This window comes from Triturus cristatus, chromosome 11, assembly GCF_964204655.1.
Source record: "Triturus cristatus chromosome 11, aTriCri1.1, whole genome shotgun sequence".
Classification (NCBI taxonomy): domain Eukaryota; kingdom Metazoa; phylum Chordata; class Amphibia; order Caudata; family Salamandridae; genus Triturus; species Triturus cristatus.
Genome location: NC_140594.1, coordinates 903,268,435 through 903,296,231, shown reverse-complemented (window position 1 = coordinate 903,296,231; position 27,797 = coordinate 903,268,435). Strand labels below are relative to the sequence as shown.

The 27,797-nt window shown below is 42.4% G+C and overlaps 1 protein-coding gene across 3 annotated transcripts in view; it reads right to left on the bottom strand.

Annotated features, from left to right (window-relative positions):
- MME (membrane metalloendopeptidase) overlaps positions 1–27,797 on the bottom strand; it is a 523,853-nt gene that overhangs the window by 362,253 nt on the left and 133,803 nt on the right. The gene's annotated exons all lie outside the window — the stretch shown is intronic.

Genomic DNA, 27,797 nt, shown 5'->3' with positions numbered 1-27,797 from the left:
GTTTTCAAAAAATGTTTTTTTTTTGCCCTGGGCCTAGGGGGTCAGTGTATTCCTACCATGCCCCCTTCTCTTTTTTATGTTTCTTTCTGGGACCTGACTGTAGACAAGTCCGAAAATGGATGCCAACACTTCCTGATTAAAGAGTTAGCAGCCAATCACATTTGAGCATGTGGGCCGTTGGATCTTCAGCGGATCCGAGTCCCTATATATACATATTTGGATTTCCCTGAATATTTCCAAACTACTGAACAGATTTACACCAAAAAGGCACTTCTCTAAACCAATATCCACCTTTCTTACAAATTTGGTCTAATTCCGTTGAGCGGTTCGGGCTGTAGTTGTGTCTAAAATCCCTATGGGAAACTGCATTGGTAAAATGTGTTTTGGGATCCCCCACTTTCATTGGCCCCAGCTTGACGGATCACCCCAAAACTTCCAAGACAACAGCTGAAGTAAGTGGCAAACTACTTTTAAAAATGTTGTGAGTATTCATCGAACGGCGCTAAAGTTATTGGCAAAACAAACAAAATATTTCCTATGGAAACTAGGTCCTAACTATAACTACCGCCAGTAGGTATTATAAATCATATTAATAAACCCAAGAGTGCTCCAGATTTTCTTTGAGTTGTTGTGTTACAGAGGTGAACTCACCCTCCATCTACAGAAGCACCCGCCAAGTGTTCGGCAGCTCGGGTGAAATTGTGGAAACAAGTTTATTTTGGCATGCCAGAAGAACTGCTGTCGGAGCCCCTCAACCATGGAGGTCGTGGACTATACAAGTCTAAGGTGCCCAGCCATATGAAAGACACCGGCGGGAACTCTGTAGGTAAAAACCAGCAGCAGGCAAGGGAGATGTGCACATGGGTTCAGCCTTGAGAGAACTGAAGGGAGTGGCTGCTTGTTTGAGGTGGCAAGGCAAGATTGGCAATGAGATACGGCCGTAATTCCAATATATGAACTTTGATAAAGCATTGAATAATCCATCGAAGGAAGATGCAGTATGGGATATTGAAGCCCTTTCATTAGTTACTTATACCATCAATGCGACACAGTGTTTCCACACTTGGGGCCATAGAAACCAAGTAGTAACTTTTGCCATCTGCCCATCGGTTGCAGCCCCACCAATAGGAATAACATAGGGACATTTTAAAGGACCATTTGCTGTGCTTGACTTTATAATGATATATTGCACTAAGGAAGGCATTATGCCAAAACACTTTTGCAAAAATAAATTATTTTAATAACCCCGAGAGTGCTGTCTATGGAAGAACCCGCCAAGTGTTCAGTAGCCCGGGTGAAACTGTGGAAACATATATATATATTATCCAACAAAATGCCCAAGCAATTTCTAAACACACGCACGAACTTACTTAAAGAAAATAATTGCTTTCATTCACGGACTCCATGTCCCATAAATCACTGGGGACAAAGCACTCAGCATCTTCCCCCTGGTGGGCCATGGAAATAAATAAATGCCGGAAATATGCATGAAAGCCTCGAGTGTGATGTTTAATTGCCCAGGAAGAAGGGGCCGTCAGGCCTTGAAACGCGTCGGCAGAGAAAAATAAGAAGCGGAGCAGAGAGGAATGCTGCGTGATCAAGCTGGAGGGCAGGGCACTGTCGTGTGCCATTCAATGCTACAGGGCAATTTGCGGTTTCCTATTTCGACACGGCGGCCTGGCCGTGGACAGTGCACCATCAGCAGCAGGAGAGAATCACATACCTGCTGAATGAGGCCAGGGCCTCGAACGAATCGAAGCTAAAACTGGCACAGTGCTCTATACGCCTAATGAGCAAGATCTTAAGCTTCGCTACCTACTCAAGGATATAACGGACATTCTAAACTTCTAAACACACGCACAAACTTACTTAAAGAAAATAATTGCTTTCATTTACGGACTCCATGTCCCATAAATCACCGGGGACAAAGCACTCAGCATCTGCCCCCTGGTGGGCCATGGAAATAAATAAATGCCGGAAATATGCACGAAAGCCTCGAGTGTGATGTTTAATTGTCCAGGAAGAAGGGGCCGTCAGGCCTTGAAACGCGTCGGCAGAGAAAAATAAGAAGCGGAGCTGAGAGGAATGCTGCGTGATAAAGCTGGAGGGCAGGGCACTGTTGTGTGCCTTTCAATGCCACAGGGCAATTTGCAGTTTCCTATTTCGACACGGCGGCTTGGCCGTGGAAAGTGCACCATCAGCAGCAGGAGAGAATCACATACTTGCTGAATGAGGCCAGGGCCTCAAACGAATCAAAGCTAAAACTGGCACAGTGCTCTATACGCCTAATGAACAAGATGTTAAGCTTCGCTACCTACTCAAGGATATAACGGACATTCTAAATTTCTAAACACACGCACAAACTTACTTAAAGAAAATAATTGCTTTCATTTTCGGACTCCATGTCCCATAAATCACCGGGGACAAAGCACTCAGCATCTGCCCCCTGGTGGGCCATGGAAATAAATAAATGCTGGAAATATGCATGAAAGCCTCGAGTGTGATGTTAAATTGCCCAGGAAGAAGGGGCCGTCAGGCCTTGAAACGCGTCGGCAGAGAAAAATAAGAAGCGGAGCAGAGAGGAATGCTGCGTGATCAAGCTGGAGGGCAGGGCACTGTCGTGTGCCTTTCAATGCTACAGGGCAATTTGCGGTTTTATATATATATATATATATTCACTGAAAAAACCATAGGTTTCAGGGGTGTTATAGTTAGATGGACTTTTCACTTGTACAAAACCATTGAAATTCCCCCGTTATAGTTAGTTCAGCTAACTATAACTCGCGCGCCCGCAATGCACTGCTGATGACGTCACATATTACATCACTCATGACATGGTCAGTGACATCACTCATGACATCACTGATGACATCTCAAATGACATCACTGATGACATCACTGATGACATCATCCAGTGAATGTGTGTTATTCTGAAAATTAAATATGTTTTATATATGTATATCTCAAGGTCGATGGAAGAATAAATGGGTATATAAGTGTCTAAATGGATGATTTGTTTTTGAAAAATTGATTGTGTAACTGACTGATTAAGTGTATCATAGTGAATACATGGCTTAGTGAGTAATGTTTAAATATGTAAATATCTGTATCAGTCTCTCACTTTGTGTATAAGTGGCTGCATGGGTTGGTGAGTAGCTACATGGGTGTCTATATAGGTTATTAGTTGGTTTTTTGAGTATCAGTCTGAGTGTCTGCATGGTTCGGTGGGGGTATTACGTAGTGCATAGGTGCATGAATGAGTGACTCACTGTTTGTATGTGTTGAACACAGTATGTGTGCAGGACTGTATGGGTGGATGAGTGTGTGTATGGGTGTGTTAGTGAGTGAATGACTGTCTCAATAGTGTCTTTATGAGTAACTACATATGTTTTAAACTAGTATATGTGACTATTGGTGTATATAAGTGAGTATATGTGAGAGTGAGAGATTGAAAGAGTTCCTGTATGAATGAGTATGTGTTTCTATAAGTGATTGTTTAAAAGACTAAGTATGTGTAAGTTTCCGTAGAAGTAAGTGTGGTGGTGTGTGTATAACTGTATATGCAAGTAAACTCATGTTTGATTCTTTATTAGCATGAGTGACTATGTGTGTGAGTAACTATGGATGAGTGGCATTGTGTAACAGGATGTATAGGTGTATGAGTACATATGATGAGTGAGTACATGTATGAGTGACTGTATTGGACTGTTGGTGAATGAGTGGATGTGTATGTGGATCTTAGAATTACTGAAGAGGTTGTTGTAACTGGTATTGGTATGTCCATTGTTTTGAAAATTTTAGTCTCTATTTTTGAATGTGTGTATCAAAGGTTATATTAGGGTGAGAGGAGGTCTGCCACTCTATCACAAGGATGATGTCATCAGTGATGTCATCAGTGATGTCATTTGAGATGTCATCAGTGATGTCATGAGTGATGTCACTGACCATGTCATGAGTGATGTAATATGTGACGTCATCAGCAGTGCATTGCGGGCGCGCGAGTTATAGTTAGCTGAACTAACTATAACGGGGGAATTTCAATGGTTTTGTACAAGTGAAAAGTCCAGCTAACTATAACACCCCTGAAACCTATGGTTTTTTCAGTGAATTTCTGAGGTTTTTTAAATGCTAATTCCTAACTATAACGTGCCTGAAACCTATGGTTTTTTCTGTTAATTTCAAAGGTTTTTTAAATGCTAATTTCTAACTATGCCTACAGAGATAGGACATGTGAAGAAAGAAGAAAAAATGCACAGAAAGAAACAAAAGAAGTGCAGAAAGAAGCAACAGAAGTCCTCAAATACGAAGATAAGTGCAGGAAGAAGGATAACGTGCAGAAAGAACAAAAAGAAGAGCAGAAAGAAGCCTTGTTGCAAAATCATCCTGTACCCTCAACTTTTTCAGACGGATACTGGTGGTAACTGAGTCTGACTAACCAGTCCTAGAGCCAGTGCTATGTTAAAAGACACTTAGAATACAGTGAAAACACCTACATACACTAGGGAACATTATGCGTTAGGGTCCCCCTGTGATTAGCCTTACCTCCTCTATAGGCCCCTAGTATATAATAGGGCATGGGGATTAAAACTACCTCTTAAAACAGGCCACAGGGCGTTTTTGCACACGTTAACTCAGGCCCCGTCCCCTCCTTTCACCATTGTGTAAACACGCCCTGTGTCCGTTTTTAGTTGGGAGATTAAGTTCATTTGAGTCCTGAGGGTCCCTAGGGTCCAACTAGCCCACTAGGTACCTCCAGTAAGTGCCACAGAGCTGCGTTGCAGAGAGGTGTAAAAAGTGGCACGGCCTGGACCACCTCTCTGCAATGCAGCTCAGTGGCGCTTACTGGAAGCACTTGGTGGGCTAGTTAGCCCCCAGGGGCCCTCAGTATTGAAGGGAAATTATATCCCCAATTTAAAACGTGCCATGGTGCGTGTTTGCACACGTCACCTCAGGCCCCGTCCCCTCCATTCACCACTGTGTAAACGCGCCCTGTGGCTGTTCTAAGTTGAGAGATTAAGTCCCCTTGAATCCTAAGGGTCCCTAGGGTCACACTAGACCACTAGGTACCTCCAGTAAGCGCCACAGAGCTGCGTTGCAGAGAGGTGTAAAAAGGGGCTTGGCCTCAGAACACCTGTCTGCAGCGCAGCTCCCTGGCGCATACTGGAGATGCCTGTTGGGGGCGCGTTTGCAGAGTGCTGCATGGAGGGGGCATGGCCTCCGGCACGATGCCAGTCTTTTATTTATTTTATTTTTTTAAGAAGGGGGGCTGTGTGGTTCCCCTTCTTATTCTAATTTATTGGCCCTGATGACCCCATCCCCCAGGGCCTGTCTCCTAATTATATTTTTTTGACCCCAATCCCCAGGGCCGGCCACTGTTTTTTATTATTTTTAAAAAATATATATTTATAGACACACCTAGGACATGCTGGACAAACCGTACGTACCTATCACCATGACGATTTGCGTGATATTCATTAAAAGGCGACTATGCATGCAATTAATCCACGTGGAATGTATTTACACCACTAGTGAAGCTCTGACATGTCTGATGCTCTACCGTGCCTAATCCCGGTAGACACCCTTGTCGTTTATTTATACAAACATGGGTAGCTATTGACGGGCACATTTAATACACATGCACACCAAGCCATTCAAAGGGGATTCGACAAAAATTCGACCAAAACTATGCAAGAAACCCCCCTCACAGTTAATAAAACACACATCCACTGCCGGATGTGTAATACTTTTTATTTTACTCTCTGGAAAGGGGACGAACATCACTTGCGAGTCACAGCGCGCTCCTGACAGAGCCCAATGCTGTGTTACACCCACCATTGCCTGCCGAGTGCCACACACCTCTGTATTGTATTCCACTAGCTAGTGCATATGCTATGACACTCTCTAGCCCATGTGCACTGTAACACCACCCCGTGAAAATGTCATGCCACACTTGTCTTCGCACGGGTTATATTGCCCCATCTAACGTGCCTTCCTCGATGCCTATGTTATAACGCACAGTGCTATGCCATACATATTACAATTTGGGATCCATTTCTTTGTCACAGTGCATATGCAACGTTACACTCCCCAGCACATATTTTATATTACAACTTTAGAGACTAGTTAGGTTACACAACACTGCCCTGTGCATATTACACTCCAAGGCGCATATCGCATAGCACACGCTAGTGCCTGTGCTATCTCGCGCTCTCCAATGAATCTGTCATTGCGCACAATGTATTGCATATTATATTTCACGCCTGGTTCATCTTATATCACACTTTTTGGTGCATAGTTTATACCATACACTATATCTAGTTTTCATTTTCAATCGTGCTCTCAGGACTATGTTCTATATAACACTGTGTTCACCTACCCTTTTCACGGGCATTACATTTTGCGATAGGGGGTGGAGGGTCAGGGGGTGTTTTTGCCAAGTGAGCCCGGAGTCACAGTCACTAACGTCTTCTTCTTCCTGAATAAAAGTGAGATTATGCTGCATACTTGTTCATATTTTAAGTAGTTTGCACAGACAAAATGTTTTAAAAACAATAAAGTTTCTAATACCCGCCTTCTCTGAACAGTTAGCTTGCTGCCCCATCCCCGTCCTCCCTATCCTCTGTTGTGTGAATCCATGGACTAGCCTCCTCCCTCCTGCCATGCATGGTCTGATGTGCTGCCACTGCCCTCAATTTAGTATGATGTACCAGTCCACTCCTCCTGCCCTCCATTGCCCAATCCTATGCCCCATCATTGACCTCCTGCTTAAACTCTGTGCTTAGCTTGCTGCCCCTATTCTCCTTCCCCCTGCCCTCCGATGTCTTTGTGCATGCCCCTGCTCCATCCTTTTTGCCCACCATGTCCCATGGACCTGCCACTCCTATCTACTCTGAGTGTTCTGTTGAGCTGCCACTCCCCTCCCACCTGCCTAGCATTGTCAGATGACTGTAACCTGTCCCTGCCACCTCCACCCTGCCTGTCCACATGCCATGCCTCTATCCTCTTCCTCCTGTCCTACATGGTCCATTGTACTGCCACACCCTTCTGCCCTCCCTGGTCTGTTGTGCTGCAACTGCTCCTCCTGCCTGCCCCGTGTGGTCTGTTGTGAGGCCCCTTCCCCTGAACTTTCTTGTCTGTGCACAGGTCCTGACCCTCCCTTCTATCCTCCATCGTCCTTTGTGCATGCCCCTGCACCCTCCTTCTTGCCCATCATAGCCATTGTGCTGCCACTAACCCTCCCACTTGCCATGCATGGTCTTCTGTGCTGCCATGGCCCCTCCCACCTTCCCTGTGTGGTCAGTTAGCTGCCCCTGACACCCTCCCACCTTCCCTCCATGGTCTGTGTGTATGCCATCACAGTCTCACTGTTGCTCTTCATGTTGTGTCTTGCTTCTAGTGCCCATCCTGCCTGACCTCCATGGCCATCTTGCTGCTCCTGCCCTGCCCCCTTGCCCCCAGCCCTCTGTTTACATGTGCAGACCCCTACTCCCTCCCTCCTGGCTTGTCTGTTCCATTGTAATGCCCCTGATCCGTCCCTCCTGCCCTTTATGGTCTGTTATGCTGCAGCCTTCTCTCCTGTCTGTCCATTATGGTCAGCTAGCTACCATTGCCTCTTGCCCCTCTGTTCTCTGTTGTCCATGTGCATGGTCCTGTCCCCTCCCTCTTGCTTTCTATGGATTGTTGTGCTGCACTCCCGTCCTGCATGCCCTGTGTGGTGTATTGTGCTGCTGCAAACCCTGATGCCTGCCCTGCAGGGTCAGTTTGGTGCACCTCTCCATGTCTCTCCTGTCCTCTGTTATCCAAGTCCATGTCCCTATCCCATTTCCTTCCATGATCCAATGTACCATACTTGCGAACATTTTGAACTTGGTAAGAGGGAGATTTTGAAAAAAAACTGGGGTATTGATTTTCCCCTTTGAGTTACATTGAAAAAGAGGATATTGTAGACAGGAGACAGATCAAATAAAGCCCATTTGAGCTTAAAAACATTGGACGTTTCCTGGCTGAATCGGGTCTGTTGGCATGTATGGTTGTACTACCATTGCCTCTTCCTTCTGCCCACAATGGTCTATTACATTGCCACAGCCTTGAAGGAGGGTAGATTTTGTATCACAGGGGGCCTCTGGCCCGTTCTGTCCACACCTGAAGTATGAGACCCTTGTCCTTGCCCTGCCAGCCGCATTTGTAGGCCGTATTAAATTGACCAGCGGGTCCTGTGTTGCTATATAATTATCCTGAGACATCCTTACCACTCAGCCAGCATAAAACCCCTGTGTAGGCCCTTCTGTTCAATATGTAGGCCTCTTTGTTAAATTGACCATAGCTCTGCAATTTTAGTGTATAGCAGTCTGAAGGCAGGTCTGCGAGGCCTTCTGCTCCAAACTAGGAGCCCCCACCCTACCCGAGTGCTCCGTGCTCGGTATCAAAGTTCAACATCCCCCTGAAGCTGTCGACATACAGTAGGCTGCATCCTGGACTGGTACTTGCTTCCTGGGCAGGTTTCCTGCTTTTAAGGAAGTGGCAACCGCAGAGCGTCAAGTTAGGAGAACTGAGGAGATTTTATACATGAATATATTGAATTCCTGTACAATACCCATTATTTTCTGCTTGCTCTATGGAACTTACGATAAGCGATTGGCCTGAGAGACTGACCTTTTCACCCAGTCCATTGTCAGCATTAAGTGGGTAAATGACGAAATGTCTGGTAAAATCTGCAGACGAAGCTTTTGGGTAGCATACGTAGGTAGATGTAGCGTGCAAAGGAGCCCACAAAATGATATAAAAAGGGAGCACCCACAGATATCGACGGACAACCTCGCCGTCTGTATGTAGGTTAACAGGCTGTGCAGGTTTTCCCCAAGAACTGGGAGCTCTTGTCTTCCTTTGCTTAAAATGTCTTGCTCGGCTTTGCTTGAAGTATCTTATTCTATTTTACCTATATGAAATGTCATGTTATGTTTAACCATTGTTCTCTTTACTTTTGCATTTAAAAGATGTTGTATTGTAATTGCAGGAATGCTTGCTCTAAGAGTAAATGTGAGTGTCCCTAGGTAACATTTTCCTTGGTGTAACTTGTTTCTCATGATGCATTTATAGATGTGTTTTCTCTCTCTCTCTGTCAGTCCATTAATTGAGATACAGAGAATATCATGACAGCTGTATGATTATCTGGATTCTGTATTTTGTACTTTAGGTCTCTATTCTGCGGTTTCTTTGAAGTTGCATCTTCTCATTAAACTGCCATTGTATTCTGCCTCCAATTCCATGTCTCATATGTCTGTTTTCTTCATTTTTGGAGCAAGCGTTCCTAGGCACCCCGGCTCAAATTAAGGTGCCCCTTTTGTCCCTGACTCACTCTCCTGCTCAGTTCTGTGGTGGCTCCCGGGGCTCTGGGGACCGCCCCTAGCTTCCTTGACCCGTAATAGATCTTCCCTCCAACAGCCTCTCTTGCAAGTCCTGTATTGTTGGTTTGTTGCCCCTGCCCCCCTTTCCACTGCCCTCCATAGTCTGTTGTGCTTCCACGGCCCTTCCTGCCTGCTCAGTGTGGTTAAATTGTTGCCTTTGCACCCTCCTACCTGCCTTCAATTTTCAGAGTCCGTGCCCCTGGCCTCTGCCTCTCAACAGTATCCTAATGAACAACTAGATTGCTAACATTCTATATTTATTACAAAAGTGTGGAGCGCCTGACATCATCTTGATGTAATCAAAACTGTAATACCTAGAGCATTCCTTTAGAAATTACATATATGAGAGGGTCTTATTGGCATCAAAATTATGGTTAGTGCTCTAAAAGACTAAAATAAGGACATATTTTCTGAGTTTTCAAATAGCGACAAAGCACTTTTAAATTATTTGTTATCTTTATGTTTTTTTATCTAGTTGACAACTTGATTAAATGTTGCACTTAGGGGAGTGGATGTGGTGTTACTTCCAGAACTGCAGACTTTGCAACTGGGGAACCAGGTTGAAGTTTCTGCTTCAGCTCGACATTCTGTGATTCTGGTCAAATCACTTAGTCTCCCCATGTCTACAACCAAAATGAATTTGTTCTTGTGTGATGTAACCAATGCTCATGTAAAGCACTCCAATACCTGACAAGTCTGCACTATATAACACTGCAAAAACACAAAATAATAAGTGTTTTGCACACTTCTGTCATTGGGCTATATTTGGGCTATATCTGGGTGATTTTGGGCTACATTTGGGCTCTTTTGTCTCCGGTGGCCATCTTGGGAGATTTATTTGTTATGAAGTTTCCTAATTTCCTCATGTACTGCAGTCTCCTCAGTCGGAAATGCTTTCAGTTTTTTACTTTGATTCCATCATGAAGGTATTCAGATATGTCACACATTTGCCATGAATTCTGAATGTTAGCACTCTAGTTGCTCATTAGATCACTGTAGTAAAACTACTGCTCACCATGGAAGTCTGCTCCTGGTATTAAAAGTGCATGTTTCAGTCTGCATGTCAGAATTTTTTAATGAAATAGAAGAGGATTTGAGAAGTCACTCAAAATGTGCCCTCATTTTCTTTCTTCAGCATTAATCATAATTTCTATGGCAAAATGAACCCCCTCATTGTGTTCCTTTTTAAATTAAATGTTTTAAGTGTTACCAGTTTATTCCAATCAAGATGGCTTCAGGTGTGACATACTTTTGTCATAATGAAGACAGTAAGTGCTCTAGTTGTTTTTAAGAACATTCTTGGACATTCTGTCATTGGGCTATACTTGGGCTACATCTGGGTGATATTTGGGCTACATTTGGGCTCTTTTGTCTCTGGTGGCCATCTTGGGAGACTTATTTGTTATGAAGTTTCCTAATTTCCTCATTTACTGCAGTCTCCTCAGTAGGAAATACTTTCAGTTTTTTACTTTGATTCCATCAAGAAGGCATTCAAATGTGTCACACATTTGCCATAAAATCAGAATGTTAGCACTCTTTTTGCTCATTAGATCACTGTAGTAAAGCTACTGCTCAACAGGGAAAACTGCTGCTGGTATTGAAAGTGCATGTTTCAGTCTGCATGCCAGGATTTGAGAAGTCACTCAAAATGTGCCCTAATTTTTCTTTATGCAGCACTAATCATACTTTTTATGGAAAAATGAACCACCTCATTTTGTTCCTTTTTAAATAAATGTTTTAAGAGTTACCACTTTAATCCAAGCAAGATGGCTTCAGGTGTGCCATACATTTATCATAAGTAGGACGGTTAGCGCTCTAGTAGTTCTTTGGAACACTCTGGAAAGCTGCAGTAGAACACAAAGGAATCAACTGACAGTCTCTGCCCTTGTTGGATGTACATGTTTTACTGAGAATGTCAGACTTCATTCTCACATGACTGAGAAAGATAATGTGAATTTACAGAAAATAAGCTCTCAGTTTAGCTTATAGATCACCTTCCAAACCTCTGTGGTAAAAGCATGAGAAAATATTTTTCTCTCAATCATGATATCCCAGCAGAAGGCTTTTTCACATGGTGAAATCACCTTAGAACATACCACAATTCCTAAAATGAGTATGGTACCATCAACAAATGATTTATAATGTAACTAAAGTCTTAAAATCTTCTATTAACTGCAATGCTTTTTAATGAGGTGCTATCATGTATATTGGTCCCAAGATGGCTGCCAACACTTCTTGGATGAAGTGCTGACAGCCAATCAGATCTCAGGATGAGATGTGTGGTTAGGCTCCGCCCACATATATATATTGATTTAAATGCTATTTTCTCAGGAACTACTGAACAGATTTACACCAGACCTACAAAAGGCACTTCCTTGACCTGAGGACTACCTCTCTGCCAAATTTCAAGTAACTCTGTTCAGCCGTTCGGGCTGTAGCTGTGTCTAAAGGTCCTATGGAAAAATGCATGGGAAAAACGCGTTTTGGGACCCCCCTTTTTTCTCAGCTCCCGCTTGACGAATCCCCCCGAGACTTTCAGGGTAGGAGCGGAGCGTAGCGCCCCACCTATTTTGAAAATTTCGCGAGGATTCATCGACCGGCGCCAAAGTTATTCCAAATAGAATGTTGCGGATTTCCTATGGAAACAGGGTCCTAACTATAACTATCTACTGGCGACCGCCAGTAGATAATATATATATATATATATATATATATATATATATATATATATATATATATATATTCACTGAAAAAACCATAGGTTTCACACACGTTATAGTTAGGAATTAGCATTTAAAAACCTTGCAAATTCACTTAAAAAACCATAGGTTTCACACATGTTATAGTTAGGTGGATATTTCACTCGTAAAAAACCAATGAAATTCCCCCGTTATAGTTAGTTCAGATAACTATAACTCGCGCGCCCGCAACCCACTGCACATGACATCACATATTACATCACTCATGACATGGTCAGTGGCATCACTCATGACATCACTGATGACATCATCCTTGTGATAGAGTGGCGGTCGCGCGAGTTATAGTTATCTGAACTAACTATAACGGGGGAATTTCATTGGTTTTTTACGAGTGAAATATCCACCTAACTATAACATGTGTGAAACCTATGGTTTTTTAAGTGAATTTGCAAGGTTTTTAAATGCTAATTCCTAACTATAACGTGTGTGAAACCTATGGTTTTTTCAGTGAATTTGTACGGTTTTTTAAATGCTAATTTATTTATGTATTATTATTTTTTTTATATATTTATTTTACAATAAACTACGTATTAAAAATTATTATTATTTTTTTTGGCAGTTTTCACACTGCGATTTAAAAAAAAAAAAAAAAAAAAAATTTGGGGGGGGGGGTTTTCAGGGTGCGCGCTCTGTGCGCGCACCCCCGCGATTTTAAAAAAAAAATATTTTTTGCCTTCGGGGTCCTTCAGGGACCCCCTGACAAAGGCTAGGGGGTCAGGGACTCTCTACCCTGCCCCCTTTTCACGTTCGCCACCTTCCTTTTTCACTCTCGCACTGAAAACAAACAAAATGGCGGCCGACACTTCCTGATTTCGACCGATTCGAACGTTGACTAACATGTAACCACCAATCAGAATTACGCTCGCGCACGTTAGGGTGCTCGCACGGTGCTCGCACGGTGCGCGCACCCTGCGCGCATATAGATATATATATGCTTTTAAATGCTATTTTCTCCAGAAATACTGAACAGATTTACACCAGACCCTTGACCTTATGGCTACCTCTCTGCCAAATTTCAAGTAATTCTGTTCAGCCGTTCGGGCTGTAGCTGCGACTAAAGGTCCTATGGAAAAATGCATGGGGAAAACGCGTTTTGGGACCCCCCTTTTTTCTCGCCCCCACGCTTGACGAATCACCCCGAGACTTTCAGGGTAGGAGCTGAACGGAGCGCCCCATTAGTTTTGAAAATTTCGCGAGGATTCGTCAACCGGCGCCAAAGTTATTCAAAATAGAATTTTGAGATTTCCTATGGAAACACGGTCCTAACTATAACTATCTACTGGCGACCGCCAGTAGATAATATATATATATAGAATCTGAGAATGAAACGCAACTGCAGTGAGACTACTGCTTTGGGGCAGGCTCAGGAAGCATTGAGCCACAGATTTCTCCAGAGAGGATACAAAATGGGAACGTTAAGACAGGCTCAATTGAAAGTAGCAAACATGGAGAGAAGTGCATTATTGAAACCAGACACAAAAAAGGTTGAAGAAAAGCGGAAGAATACTGGAAGTCAGATCCGCATGATTACTGGTTACAGTACATACCAGGCTAGAGTGAGAGATAGCTTGAGTAGACACTGGCACCTTGTTAAGCAGGATCCTATTCTAAAGGGGAAGGTCACACGAACTCCTTTGTTGACTTTTAACCGTGCTAAATCCATGAGAGATGACCTATTTAAAACAGATTTTGAAGCGAAGAAAGGTGGGGGTTGGCTTAAAGCAAGTCCAGGCTTCCACAAATGTTTTAAATGTAAGGCCTGTAGACACGGTAAAAATACACAGCAGATAATGTCTCCCCTCTTGAATAGTCCATGGAAAATAAGAAAGCCACTGAATTGTAAAAGCGAATTTGTTGTTTATGTCTTGAAATGCTCTTGCCCTAAGATGTATATAGGAAGCACTATTCATATGGTCCATGTGCGTATCCTGCAGCATCTTAGGGCAATTACTAATAATGACAAAAATTATGTGGTTGCTCGTCACATAAATGAATTTCACAAAGGCAATACTAATGAGCTAACATACTTTGCCATTGACCAAGTCCCTAAAGAACAAAGAGGAGGCGATAGGGAAAGGAAATTAAGAAAATTAGAGTCTAAATACATACTCATGTTTAACACAAAAAGTCCTCATGGTATGAATATTGAAGAAGATCTACATATACATTTAAAATAGAGGTATCCTTCTCAATTACGTTGATTTTAAAAAGTTGTGGTTTTAAATTTTGATTTTAATTATAAATATCATGTGATGGATTGATTGCTCCGTCTTTTCTCTTCGTCTTCTACAAACTACCCAATATAATCGTTTTTAGGACAACCGTTGTATTACAGTGATTATGGGATTCCCCGATATTTTTGAATACTGTTGCACTAGCACTTTATCGTGAAAACATTGCGATTTTTTGCACAAAGAAAGGCACTAGCACTTTACTCTTAAGCATTGAATTGCACAAAGCACTAGCACTTTATGGATATCGAGTTGAATCCTACTGTTTAATTATGTCACCAGTGTATGTCCTATTATGATATTATTATGTGTCTTTTCTTTTTCCCCTGTCTCTTCCGCCTTGGTTCCTGGATGTAAAGGTTACCAAAATGGATTACAAATGAACTATTCATTGAAAACTTCGTTGATTCTAAAATAGGAACGATGGACAAATCAACCATTACAAGGGATTTAGATTTACATGATGTGTGTAATAATGTTATAAATGATTTTGCGTAATGATATAGACGAGAGATACACTATTGATAGATTATTATTGTCCACAATGTTATTCTTTTTGAATTCTTTCCCCTACATTTTTATGGATGCTTTGATTTGAATATAAATATGTAAATATATGAAATATCTGGAAATAATTTTTAAATCCAATCCATTTTTGATTTATTTAAATGAGATAAATTTGAATATAAGAAAGATTTCTGGCACTATGTCATGATAACGTTGTATTGAAAAAGTCAAGTGTTATGGCAATAATAGTCTGTTGTTTATATCTATTGAGGAGCTAATCATGTGACCCTGTATCTTTTGCTTAAAATGGAAACGTTTGGTCCACATTAGATAGTGTGAGCAAGGGATACGTCCCGAAACGCGTTACGTAAGGAAATAAAAACCCAAGCCGGACGGCTGAAAGCATCCTGAGTGTCGGTGTCTGATTTTGGAGAAAGTCGGATTTGGTAGCAAATATATATATATATATATATATCAGGTGATCAAGGCCGCTGTGACGGCCGAAACGCGTCCTGATATCCTTCGTGGGGATTGCAAATAAATAAACAATTTGTTTGGCACTACAAGAGGTCTGCGCTCGTGATTCCCTTCCAGGGAGCTTCTTTTACGAGTGGTTAAGATATATATATATATATATATATATATATATATATATATATATATATATATATATATATATTATCTACTGGCGGTCGCCAGTAGATAGTTATAGTTAGGACCCTGTTTCCATAGGAAATCCGCAACATTCTATTTGGAATAACTTTGGCGCCGGTCGATGAATCCTCGCGAAATTTTCAAAATAGGTGGGGCGCTCCGCTCCGCTCCTACCCTGAAAGTCTCGGGGGGATTCGTCAAGCGGGGGCTGAGAAAAAAGGGGGGTCCCAAAACGCGTTTTTCCCATGCATTTTTCCATAGGACCTTTAGACACAGCTACAGCCCGAACGGCTGAACAGAGTTACTTGAAATTTGGCAGAGAGGTAGTCCTCAGGTCAAGGAAGTGCCTTTTGTAGGTCTGGTGTAAATCTGTTCAGTAGTTCCTGAGAAAATAGCATTTAAATCAATATATATATGTGGGCGGAGCCTAACCACACATCTCATCCTGAGATCTGATTGGCTGTCAGCACTTCATCCAAGAAGTGTTGGCAGCCATCTTGGGACCAATATACATGATAGCACCTCATTAAAAAGCATTGCAGTTAATAGAAGATTTTAAGACTTTAGTTACATTATAAATCATTTGTTGATGGTACCATACTCATTTTAGGAATTGTGGTATGTTCTAAGGTGATTTCACCATGTGAAAAAGCCTTCTGCTGGGATATCATGATTGAGAGAAAAATATTTTCTCATGCTTTTACCACAGAGGTTTGGAAGGTGATCTATAAGCTAAACTGAGAGCTTATTTTCTGTAAATTCACATTATCTTTCTCAGTCATGTGAGAATGAAGTCTGACATTCTCAGTAAAACATGTACATCCAACAAGGGCAGAGACTGTCAGTTGATTCCTTTGTGTTCTACTGCAGCTTTCCAGAGTGTTCCAAAGAACTACTAGAGCGCTAACCGTCCTACTTATGATAAATGTATGGCACACCTGAAGCCATCTTGCTTGGATTAAAGTGGTAACTCTTAAAACATTTAATTTAAAAAGGAACAAAATGAGGTGGTTCATTTTTCCATAAAAAGTATGATTAGTGCTGCATAAAGAAAAAATTAGGGCACATTTTGAGTGACTTCTCAAATCCTGGCATGCAGACTGAAACATGCACTTTCAATACCAGCAGCAGTTTTCCCTGGTGAGCAGTAGCTTTACTACAGTGATCTAATGAGCAAAAAGAGTGCTAACATTCTGATTTTATGGCAAATGTGTGACACATTTGAATGCCTTCTTGATGGAATCAAAGTAAAAAACTGAAAGTATTTCCTACTGAGGAGACTGCAGTAAATGAGGAAATTAGGAAACTTCATAACAAATAAGTCTCCCAAGATGGCCACCAGAGACAAAAGAGCCCAAATGTAGCCCAAATATCACCCAGATGTAGCCCAAGTATAGCCCAATGACAGAATGTCCAAGAATGTTCTTAAAAACAACTAGAGCACTTACTGTCTTCATTATGACAAAAGTATGGCACACCTGAAGCCATCTTGATTGGAATAAACTGGTAACACTTAAAACATTTAATTTAAAAAGGAACACAATGAGGGGGTTCATTTTGCCATAGAAATTATGATTAATACTGAAGAAAGAAAATGAGGGCACATTTTGAGTGACTTCTCAAATCCTCTTCTATTTCATTAAAAAATTCTGACATGCAGACTGAAACATGCACTTTTAATACCAGGAGCAGACTTCCATGGTGAGCAGTAGTTTTACTACAGTGATCTAATGAGCAACTAGAGTGCTAACATTCAGAATTCATGGCAAATGTGTGACATATCTGAATACCTTCATGATGGAATCAAAGTAAAAAACTGAAAGCATTTCCGACTGAGGAGACTGCAGTACATGAGGAAATTAGGAAACTTCATAACAAATAAATCTCCCAAGATGGCCACCGGAGACAAAAGAGCCCAAATGTAGCCCAAAATCACCCAGATATAGCCCAAATATAGCCCAATGACAGAAGTGTGCAAAACACTTATTATTTTGTGTTTTTGCAGTGTTATATAGTGCAGACTTGTCAGGTATTGGAGTGCTTTACATGAGCATTGGTTACATCACACAAGAACAAATTCATTTTGGTTGTAGACATGGGGAGACTAAGTGATTTGACCAGAATCACAGAATGTCGAGCTGAAGCAGAAACTTCAACCTGGTTCCCCAGTTGCAAAGTCTGCAGTTCTGGAAGTAACACCACATCCTCTCCCCTAAGTGCAACATTTAATCAAGTTGTCAACTAGATAAAAAAACATAAAGATAACAAATAATTTAAAAGTGCTTTGTCGCTATTTGAAAACTCAGAAAATATGTCCTTATTTTAGTCTTTTAGAGCACTAACCATAATTTTGATGCCAATAAGACCCTCTCATATATGTAATTTCTAAAGGAATGCTCTAGGTATTACAGTTTTGATTACATCAAGATGATGTCAGGCGCTCCACACTTTTGTAATAAATATAGAATGTTAGCAATCTAGTTGTTCATTAGGATACTGTTGAGAGGCAGAGGCCAGGGGCACGGACTCTGAAAATTGAAGGCAGGTAGGAGGGTGCAAAGGCAACAATTTAACCACACTGAGCAGGCAGGAAGGGCCGTGGAAGCACAACAGACTATGGAGGGCAGTGGAAAGGGGGGCAGGGGCAACAAACCAACAATACAGGACTTGCAAGAGAGGCTGTTGGAGGGAAGATCTATTACGGGTCAAGGAAGCTAGGGGCGGTCCCCAGAGCCCCGGGAGCCACCACAGAACTGAGCAGGAGAGTGAGTCAGGGACAAAAGGGGCACCTTAATTTGAGCCGGGGTGCCTAGGAACGCTTGCTCCAAAAATGAAGAAAACAGACATATGAGACATGGAATTGGAGGCAGAATACAATGGCAGTTTAATGAGAAGATGCAACTTCAAAGAAACCGCAGAATAGAGACCTAAAGTACAAAATACAGAATCCAGATAATCATACAGCTGTCATGATATTCTCTGTATCTCAATTAATGGACTGACAGAGAGAGAGAGAAAACACATCTATAAATGCATCATGAGAAACAAGTTACACCAAGGAAAATGTTACCTAGGGACACTCACATTTACTCTTAGAGCAAGCATTCCTGCAATTACAATACAACATCTTTTAAATGCAAAAGTAAAGAGAACAATGGTTAAACATAACATGACATTTCATATAGGTAAAATAGAATAAGATACTTCAAGCAAAGCCGAGCAAGACATTTTAAGCAAAGGAAGACAAGAGCTCCCAGTTCTTGGGGAAAACCTGCACAGCCTGTTAACCTACATACAGACGGCGAGGTTGTCCGTCGATATCTGTGGGTGCTCCCTTTTTATATCATTTTGTGCGCTCCTTTGCACGCTACATCTACCTACGTATGCTACCCAAAAGCTTTGTCTGCAGATTTTACCAGACATTTCGTCATTTACCCACTTAATGCTGACAATGGACTGGGTGAAAAGGTCAGTCTCTCAGGCCAATCGCTTATCGTAAGTTCCATAGAGCAAGCAGAAAATAATGGGTATTGTACAGGAATTCAATATATTCATGTATAAAATCTCCTCAGTTCTCCTAACTTGACGCTCTGCGGTTGCCACTTCCTTAAAAGCGGGAAACCTGCCCAGGAAGCAAGTACCAGTCCAGGATGCAGCCTACTGTATGTCGACAGCTTCAGGGGGATGTTGAACTTTGATACCGAGCACGGAGCACTCGGGTAGGGTGGGGGCTACTAGTTTGGAGCAGAAGGCCTCGCAGACCTGCCTTCAGACTGCTATACACTAAAATTGCAGAGCTATGGTCAATTTAAAAAAGAGGCCTACATATTGAACAGAAGGGCCTACACAGGGGTTTTATGCTGGCTGAGTGGTAAGGATGTCTCAGGATAATTATATAGCAACACAGGACCCGCTGGTCAATTTAATACGGCCTACAAATGCGGCTGGCAGGGCAAGGACAAGGGTCTCATACTTCAGGTGTGGACAGAACGGGCCAGGGGCCCCCTGTGATACAAAATCTATCCTCCTTCAAGGCTATGGCAATGTAATAGACCATTGTGGGCAGAAGGAAGAGGCAATGGTAGTACAACCATACATGCCAACAGACCCGATTCAGCCAGGAAACGTCCAATGTTTTTAAGCTCAAATGGGCTTTATTTGATCTGTCTCCTGTCTACAATATCCTCTTTTTCAATGTAACTCAAAGGGGAAAATCAATACCCCAGTTTTTTTTCAAAATCTCCCTCTTACCAAGTTCAAAATGTTCGCAAGTATGGTACATTGGATCATGGAAGGAAATGGGATAGGGACATGGACTTGGATAACAGAGGACAGGAGAGACATGGAGAGGTGCACCAAACTGACCCTGCAGGGCAGGCATCAGGGTTTGCAGCAGCACAATACACCACACAGGGCATGCAGGACGGGAGTGCAGCACAACAATCCATAGAAAGCAAGAGGGAGGGGACAGGACCATGCACATGGACAACAGAGAACAGAGGGGCAAGAGGCAATGGTAGCTAGCTGACCATAATGGACAGACAGGAGAGAAGGCTGCAGCATAACAGACCATAAAGGGCAGGAGGGACGGATCAGGGGCATTACAATGGAACAGACAAGCCAGGAGGGAGGGAGTAGGGGTCTGCACATGTAAACAGAGGGCTGGGGGCAAGGGGGCAGGGCAGGAGCAGCAAGATGGCCATGGAGGTCAGGCAGGATGGGCACTAGAAGCAAGACACAACATGAAGAGCAACAGTGAGACTGTGATGGCATACACACAGACCATGAAGGGAAGGTGGGAGGGGGTCAGGGGCAGCTAACTGACCACACAGGGAAGGTGGGAGGGGCCATGGCAGCACAGAATACCATGCATGGCAAGTGGGAGGGTTAGTGGCAGCACAATGGCTATGATGGGCAAGAAGGAGGGTGCAGGGGCATGCACAAAGGACGATGGAGGATAGAAGGGAGGGTCAGGACCTGTGCACAGACAAGAAAGTTCAGGGGAAGGGGCCTCACAACAGACCACACGGGGCAGGCAGGAGGAGCAGTTGCAGCACAACAGACCAGGGAGGGCAGAAGGGTGTGGCAGTACAATGGACCATGTAGGACAGGAGGAAGAGGATAGAGGCATGGCATGTGGACAGGCAGGGTGGAGGTGGCAGGGACAGGTTACAGTCATCTGACAATGCTAGGCAGGTGGGAGGGGAGTGGCAGCTCAACAGAACACTCAGAGTAGATAGGAGTGGCAGGTCCATGGGACATGGTGGGCAAAAAGGATGGAGCAGGGGCATGCACAAAGACATCGGAGGGCAGGGGGAAGGAGAATAGGGGCAGCAAGCTAAGCACAGAGTTTAAGCAGGAGGTCAATGATGGGGCATAGAATTGGGCAATGGAGGGCAGGAGGAGTGGACTGGTACATCATACTAAATTGAGGGCAGTGGCAGCACATCAGACCATACATGGCAGGAGGGAGGAGGCTAGTCCATGGATTCACACAACAGAGGATAGGGAGGAGGGGGATGGGGCAGCAAGCTAACTGTTCAGAGAAGGCGGGTATTAGAAACTTTATTGTTTTTAAAACATTTTGTCTGTGCAAACTACTTAAAATATGAACAAGTATGCAGCATAATCTCACTTTTATTCAGGAAGAAGAAGACGTTAGTGACTGTGACTCCGGGCTCACTTGGCAAAAACACCCCCTGACCCTCCACCCCCTATCGCAAAATGTAATGCCCGTGAAAAGGGTAGGTGAACACAGTGTTATATAGAACATAGTCCTGAGAGCACGATTGAAAATGAAAACTAGATATAGTGTATGGTATAAACTATGCACCAAAAAGTGTGATATAAGATGAACCAGGCGTGAAATATAATATGCAATACATTGTGCGCAATGACAGATTCATTGGAGAGCGCGAGATAGCACAGGCACTAGCGTGTGCTATGCGATATGCGCCTTGGAGTGTAATATGCACAGGGCAGTGTTGTGTAACCTAACTAGTCTCTAAAGTTGTAATATAAAATATGTGCTGGGGAGTGTAACGTTGCATATGCACTGTGACAAAGATATGGATCCCAAATTGTAATATGTATGGCATAGCACTGTGCGTTATAACATAGGCATCGAGGAAGGCACGTTAGATGGGGCAATATAACCCGTGCGAAGACAAGTGTGGCATGACATTTTCACGGGGTGGTGTTACAGTGCACATGGGCTAGAGAGTGTCATAGCATATGCACTAGCTAGTGGAATACAATACAGAGGTGTGTGGCACTCGGCAGGCAATGGTGGGTGTAACACAGCATTGGGCTCTGTCAGGAGCGCGCTGTGACTCGCAAGTGATGTTCGTCCCCTTTCCAGAGAGTAAAATAAAAAGTATTACACATCCGGCAGTGGATGTGTGTTTTATTAACTGTGAGGGGGGTTTCTTGCATAGTTTTGGTCGAATTTTTGTCGAATCCCCTTTGAATGGCTTGGTGTGCATGTGTATTAAATGTGCCCGTCAATAGCTACCCATGTTTGTATAAATAAACGACAAGGGTGTCTACCGGGATTAGGCACGGTAGAGCATCAGACATGTCAGAGCTTCACTAGTGGTGTAAATACATTCCACGTGGATTAATTGCATGCATAGTCGCCTTTTAATGAATATCACGCAAATCGTCATGGTGATAGGTACGTACGGTTTGTCCAGCATGTCCTAGGTGTGTCTATAAATATATATTTTTTAAACATAATAAAAAACAGTGGCCGGCCCTGGGGATTGGGGTCAAAAAAATATAATTAGGAGACAGGCCCTGGGGGATGGGGTCATCAGGGCCAATAAATTAGAATAAGAAGGGGAACCACACAGCCCCCCTTCTTAAAAAAATAAAATAAATAAAAGACTGGCATCGTGCCGGAGGCCATGCCCCCTCCATGCAGCACTCTGCAAACGCGCCCCCAACAGGCATCTCCAGTATGCGCCAGGGAGCTGCGCTGCAGACAGGTGTTCTGAGGCCAAGCCCCTTTTTACACCTCTCTGCAACGCAGCTCTGTGGCGCTTACTGGAGGTACCTAGTGGTCTAGTGTGACCCTAGGGACCCTTAGGATTCAAGGGGACTTAATCTCTCAACTTAGAACAGCCACAGGGCGCGTTTACACAGTGGTGAAGGGAGGGGACGGGGCCTGAGGTGACGTGTGCAAACACGCACCATGGCACGTTTTAAATTGGGGATATAATTTCCCTTCAATACTGAGGGCCCCTGGGGGCTAACTAGCCCACCAAGTGCTTCCAGTAAGCGCCACTGAGCTGCATTGCAGAGAGGTGGTCCAGGCCGTGCCACTTTTTACACCTCTCTGCAACGCAGCTCTGTGGCACTTACTGGAGGTACCTAGTGGGCTAGTTGGACCCTAGGGACCCTCAGGACTCAAATGAACTTAATCTCCCAACTAAAAACGGACACAGGGCGTGTTTACACAATGGTGAAAGGAGGGGACGGGGCCTGAGTTAACGTGTGCAAAAACGCCCTGTGGCCTGTTTTAAGAGGTAGTTTTAATCCCCATGCCCTATTATATACTAGGGGCTTATAGAGGAGGTAAGGCTAATCACAGGGGGACCCCAACGCATAATGTTCCCTAGTGTATGTAGGTGTTTTCACTGTATTCTAAGTGTCTTTTAACATAGCACTGGCTCTAGGACTGGTTAGTCAGACTCAGTTACCACCAGTATCCGTCTGAAAAAGTTGAGGGTACAGGATGATTTTGCAACAAGGCTTCTTTCTGCTCTTCTTTTTGGTCTTTCTGCACGTTATCCTTCTTCCTGCACTTATCTTCGTATTTAGGGACTTCTGTTGCTTCTTTCTGCACTTCTTTTGTTTCTTTCTGTGCATTTTTTCTTCTTTCTTCACATGTCCTATCTCTGTAGGCATAGTTAGAAATTAGCATTTAAAAAACCTTTGAAATTAACAGAAAAAACCATAGGTTTCAGGCACGTTATAGTTAGGAATTAGCATTTAAAAAACCTCAGAAATTCACTGAAAAAACCATAGGTTTCAGGGGTGTTATAGTTAGCTGGACTTTTCACTTGTACAAAACCATTGAAATTCCCCCGTTATAGTTAGTTCAGCTAACTATAACTCGCGCGCCCGCAATGCACTGCTGATGACGTCACATATTACATCACTCATGACATGGTCAGTGACATCACTCATGACATCACTGATGACATCTCAAATGACATCACTGATGACATCACTGATGACATCATCCTTGTGATAGAGTGGCAGACCTCCTCTCACCCTAATATAACCTTTGATACACACATTCGAAAATAGAGACTAAAATTTTCAAAACAATGGACATACCAATACCAGTTACAACAACCTCTTCAGTAATTCTAAGATCCACATACACATCCACTCATTCACCAACAGTCCAATACAGTCACTCATACATGTACTCACTCATCATATGTACTCATACACCTATACATCCTGTTACACAATGCCACTCATCCATAGTTACTCACACACATAGTCACTCATGCTAATAAAGAATCAAACATACATTTACTTGCATATACAGTTATACACACACCACCACACTTACTTCTACGGAAACTTACACATACTTAGTCTTTTAAACAATCACTTATAGAAACACATACTTATTCATACAGGAACTCTTTCAATCTCTCACTCTCACATATACTCACATATATACACCAATAGTCACATATACTAGTTTAAAACATATGTAGTTACTCATAAAGACACTATTGAGACAGTCCTTCACTCACTAACACACCCATACACACACTCATCCACCCATACAGTCCTGCACACATACTGTGTTCAACACATACAAACAGTGAGTCACTCATTCATGCACCTATGCACTACGTAATACCCCCACCGAACCATGCAGACACTCAGACTGATACTCAAAAAACCAACTAATAACCTATATAGACACCCATGTAGCTACTCACCAACCCATGCAGCCACTTATACACAAAGTGAGAGACTGATACAGATATTTACATATTTAAACATTACTCACTAAGCCATGTATTCACTATGATACACTTAATCAGTCAGTTACACAATCAATTTTTCAAAAACAAATCATCCATTTAGACACTTATATACCCATTTATTCTTCCATCGACCTTGAGATATACATATATAAAACATATTTAATTTTCAGAATAACACACATTCACTGGATGATGTCATCAGTGATGTCATCAGTGATGTCATTTGAGATGTCATCAGTGATGTCATGAGTGATGTCACTGACCATGTCATGAGTGATGTAATATGTGACGTCATCAGCAGTGCATTGCGGGCGCGCGAGTTATAGTTAGCTGAACTAACTATAACGGGGGAATTTCAATGGTTTTGTACAAGTGAAAAGTCCAGCTAACTATAACACCCCTGAAACCTATGGTTTTTTCAGTGAATATATATATATATATATATATACATAGTAGGTAGTTATAGTTAGGACCTATTTACCATATGGAATCCGCAACATTCTATTACCAATAAGTCTGGCGCCGGTTGATGAATCCTCGTGAAATTTTCCAAACTTTTGGCCAGCTCCGCTCCGCTCCTACCCTGAAGGTTTCGTGGTGTTTCGTCAAGCGGGGGCTGAGAAAAAAGGGGGGTCCCAAAAAGCGTTGTCCCCATGCAATTTCCCTTAGGATCTGTTGTCGCAGCTACAACCCGAACCGCTAAACGGAATGACACCAAATTTGGCAATGAGGTAGTCCTCAATTCAGACTCATGCCTTTTGCATAAATGGTGTGAATCCGTTTAGTAGTTCCTGAGAAAATTAGAGTTAAAAGTACATAAATATCTATGGCCGGGGAGGATCCGCAGACCCTACCCGCACCGTAAGCGTACCCTCCCCGAACCAAGCGTGCACCCTCCCGATCGCGCTGAATGCTAATTGGCTGTCGAGTGTCTGTCTACATTCGAAACCAGGAACTGTTGGCGGCCATTTTCTGCCTCTGTAGAAGCGAGGCTGAAGAAGCAAGGGGAATAAGTGTGAAAAACATATAAAGGGGGCAGAGTGGAAATACTCTGACCCTTTAGAGGTGCTTAGGGGTCCCATAAGGACCCCCTGGGGCCCCCTTTTTAAAAAACAAAAACAGCGGAATGCGCGCACGGTGTGCGCATCCTATCGCGTTGGGTGCACGGATTCTCTTGCGTTGGATGCGCGGATCCACGGAAATTTATTTTGAAAAAAGACAAGAAATCATTGGTTGTATGACTACTTTCTACACTGAAAGGTAGGGTGTATATTTCTGTTTTTTAAAGGTATGATTCTTATTGGTTGACAAAAACAGATTGTAAGGAACATTATATATGATAAGCTGATATGTTGAAAAGTCAAGCACACTTCCTGTCTTGTTTAGCAACATTGTGTGCTGAACTTGTGACCTGTGTGCTCAGTTCAGTGTTCCATGAGCTGTTTCTATGGCAACAGGTAGAAGGCAGATTGGGGGAAGGGTTGAAATGTATTTCAGTTGGAAAGGGTTGAAATGTTTAACCAATATAAATGTGTGTTTGGTTTTGAGTTTATGTGTGAAGGATTGTGATTTGATGTTTACATGTATATGTGTGGAAAATGAAAGGGAAACTTTTCCATTCTTTGTTTTTGCTGAGAGGTGCACAGTGCAGAGATTCTGTAAAAGAAAATATGGTGAGTGACTGATATACTTCTTAATCTACAAAACAACTTGAAAGGTGAGTTATTTAATTGTGAGGGGATGTATGTAGACTATTTTGATTTTAATCAGACTAATGTATTTACCCTGCTAAAGTGTAGGGAGTACTTTTTTTCTCTACAATCTTATTGACAGTGTGTGCATGTAGAAACCATTTTGTGATAATCATTTGTGTTTTTCATGTGTTTGCAGACCGATAACTGTGCTGTTTTTATATTTTGGTAGAATTAGAAATCAGTCATTGTTTATGAATTTGTGAAATGAGTTATGTTATATTTCTATACTAAAATGTAGTACTTCTTCTATTTGCATTTGGGAACCACTGTGAGAGAAGCATTTGGTAACATCGTGTATTTGCTGACAGATAAGTGTTTTAAAACCTGTCATTTTGTCAAGTTTTAGTAGCATTAGAAGCCAGTGTTTGCTTATGCATTGATAAAATAAGTCATGCTTTGAGACTAATGTGCTGTACTTTAATATGTAGATTGTGTGTAGTCTCCTTACCCCTTGCACAGTAGTGAATGAGTTTTGGTAAGCTGCTAGGGATAGTGTTGCTTGTCTAGAATCACACTGTGAGTCTGTGTGCATTTGGGAACCACTGTGAGAGAGGTATGTGGTAATATTGTGTATTTGCTGACAGATAACTGTTTTAACACCTGTCTTGTTGTCAAGTTTTAGTAGCATTCGAAGCCAGTTTTTGATGATGCTTTGATTAAATGAGTCAGACTTTGACACAAAAGTGCAGTCCTGAAATATGTAGATTGTGTGCAGTTCCCTTACCACTTGCACTGTAGTGAATGAGTTTTGGTAAACTCCTAGGGATAGTGGTGCTTGTCTAGAATCACACTGTGAGTCTGTGTGCATTTGGGAACCACTGTGGGAGAAGCATTTGGTAACATCGTGTATTTTTTAGCAGATAACTCTTTTAAAACCTGTCATGTTGTCAAGTTTTAGTAGCATTAGAAGCCAGTCTTTGCTTATGCGTTGATTAAATGAGTCATGCTTTGACACTAATGTGCTGTACTTAAATATGTAGATTGTGTGCAGTACCATTACCTCTTCTAGACTAGTGAATGAGTTTTGGTAAACTGCTAGGGATAGTGTTGCTTGTCTAAAATCACACTGTGAGTCTGTGTACATTTGGGTAAGGATTGTGAGAGAAGCATTTGGTAACATAGTGTATTTGATGACAGATAACTGTTTTAAAATCGGTCATGTTGTAAAGTTTCAGTAGCTTTAGAAGCTATTCTTTGCTTATGCATTGATAAAATGAGTCAGGGTTTGACACTAAAGTGCAGTACAATGTACTATTCTCTTCACTGTGCCAGAACTGAAAATTTAAAAAAGTTTTACCCAGGCACTAACTGAGCAGTAGTCTGATGATTTAGTCAGTTTCCAAGTACTCATGTTGTAAACCATACATTACCACATAGATTGTTTCAAATGTCTATGCAGTATGCATGCAGTCTTCTAACATACTATACACTTGTCTTTCACATTTTCAATTCGCTAGTCAGTATCTAT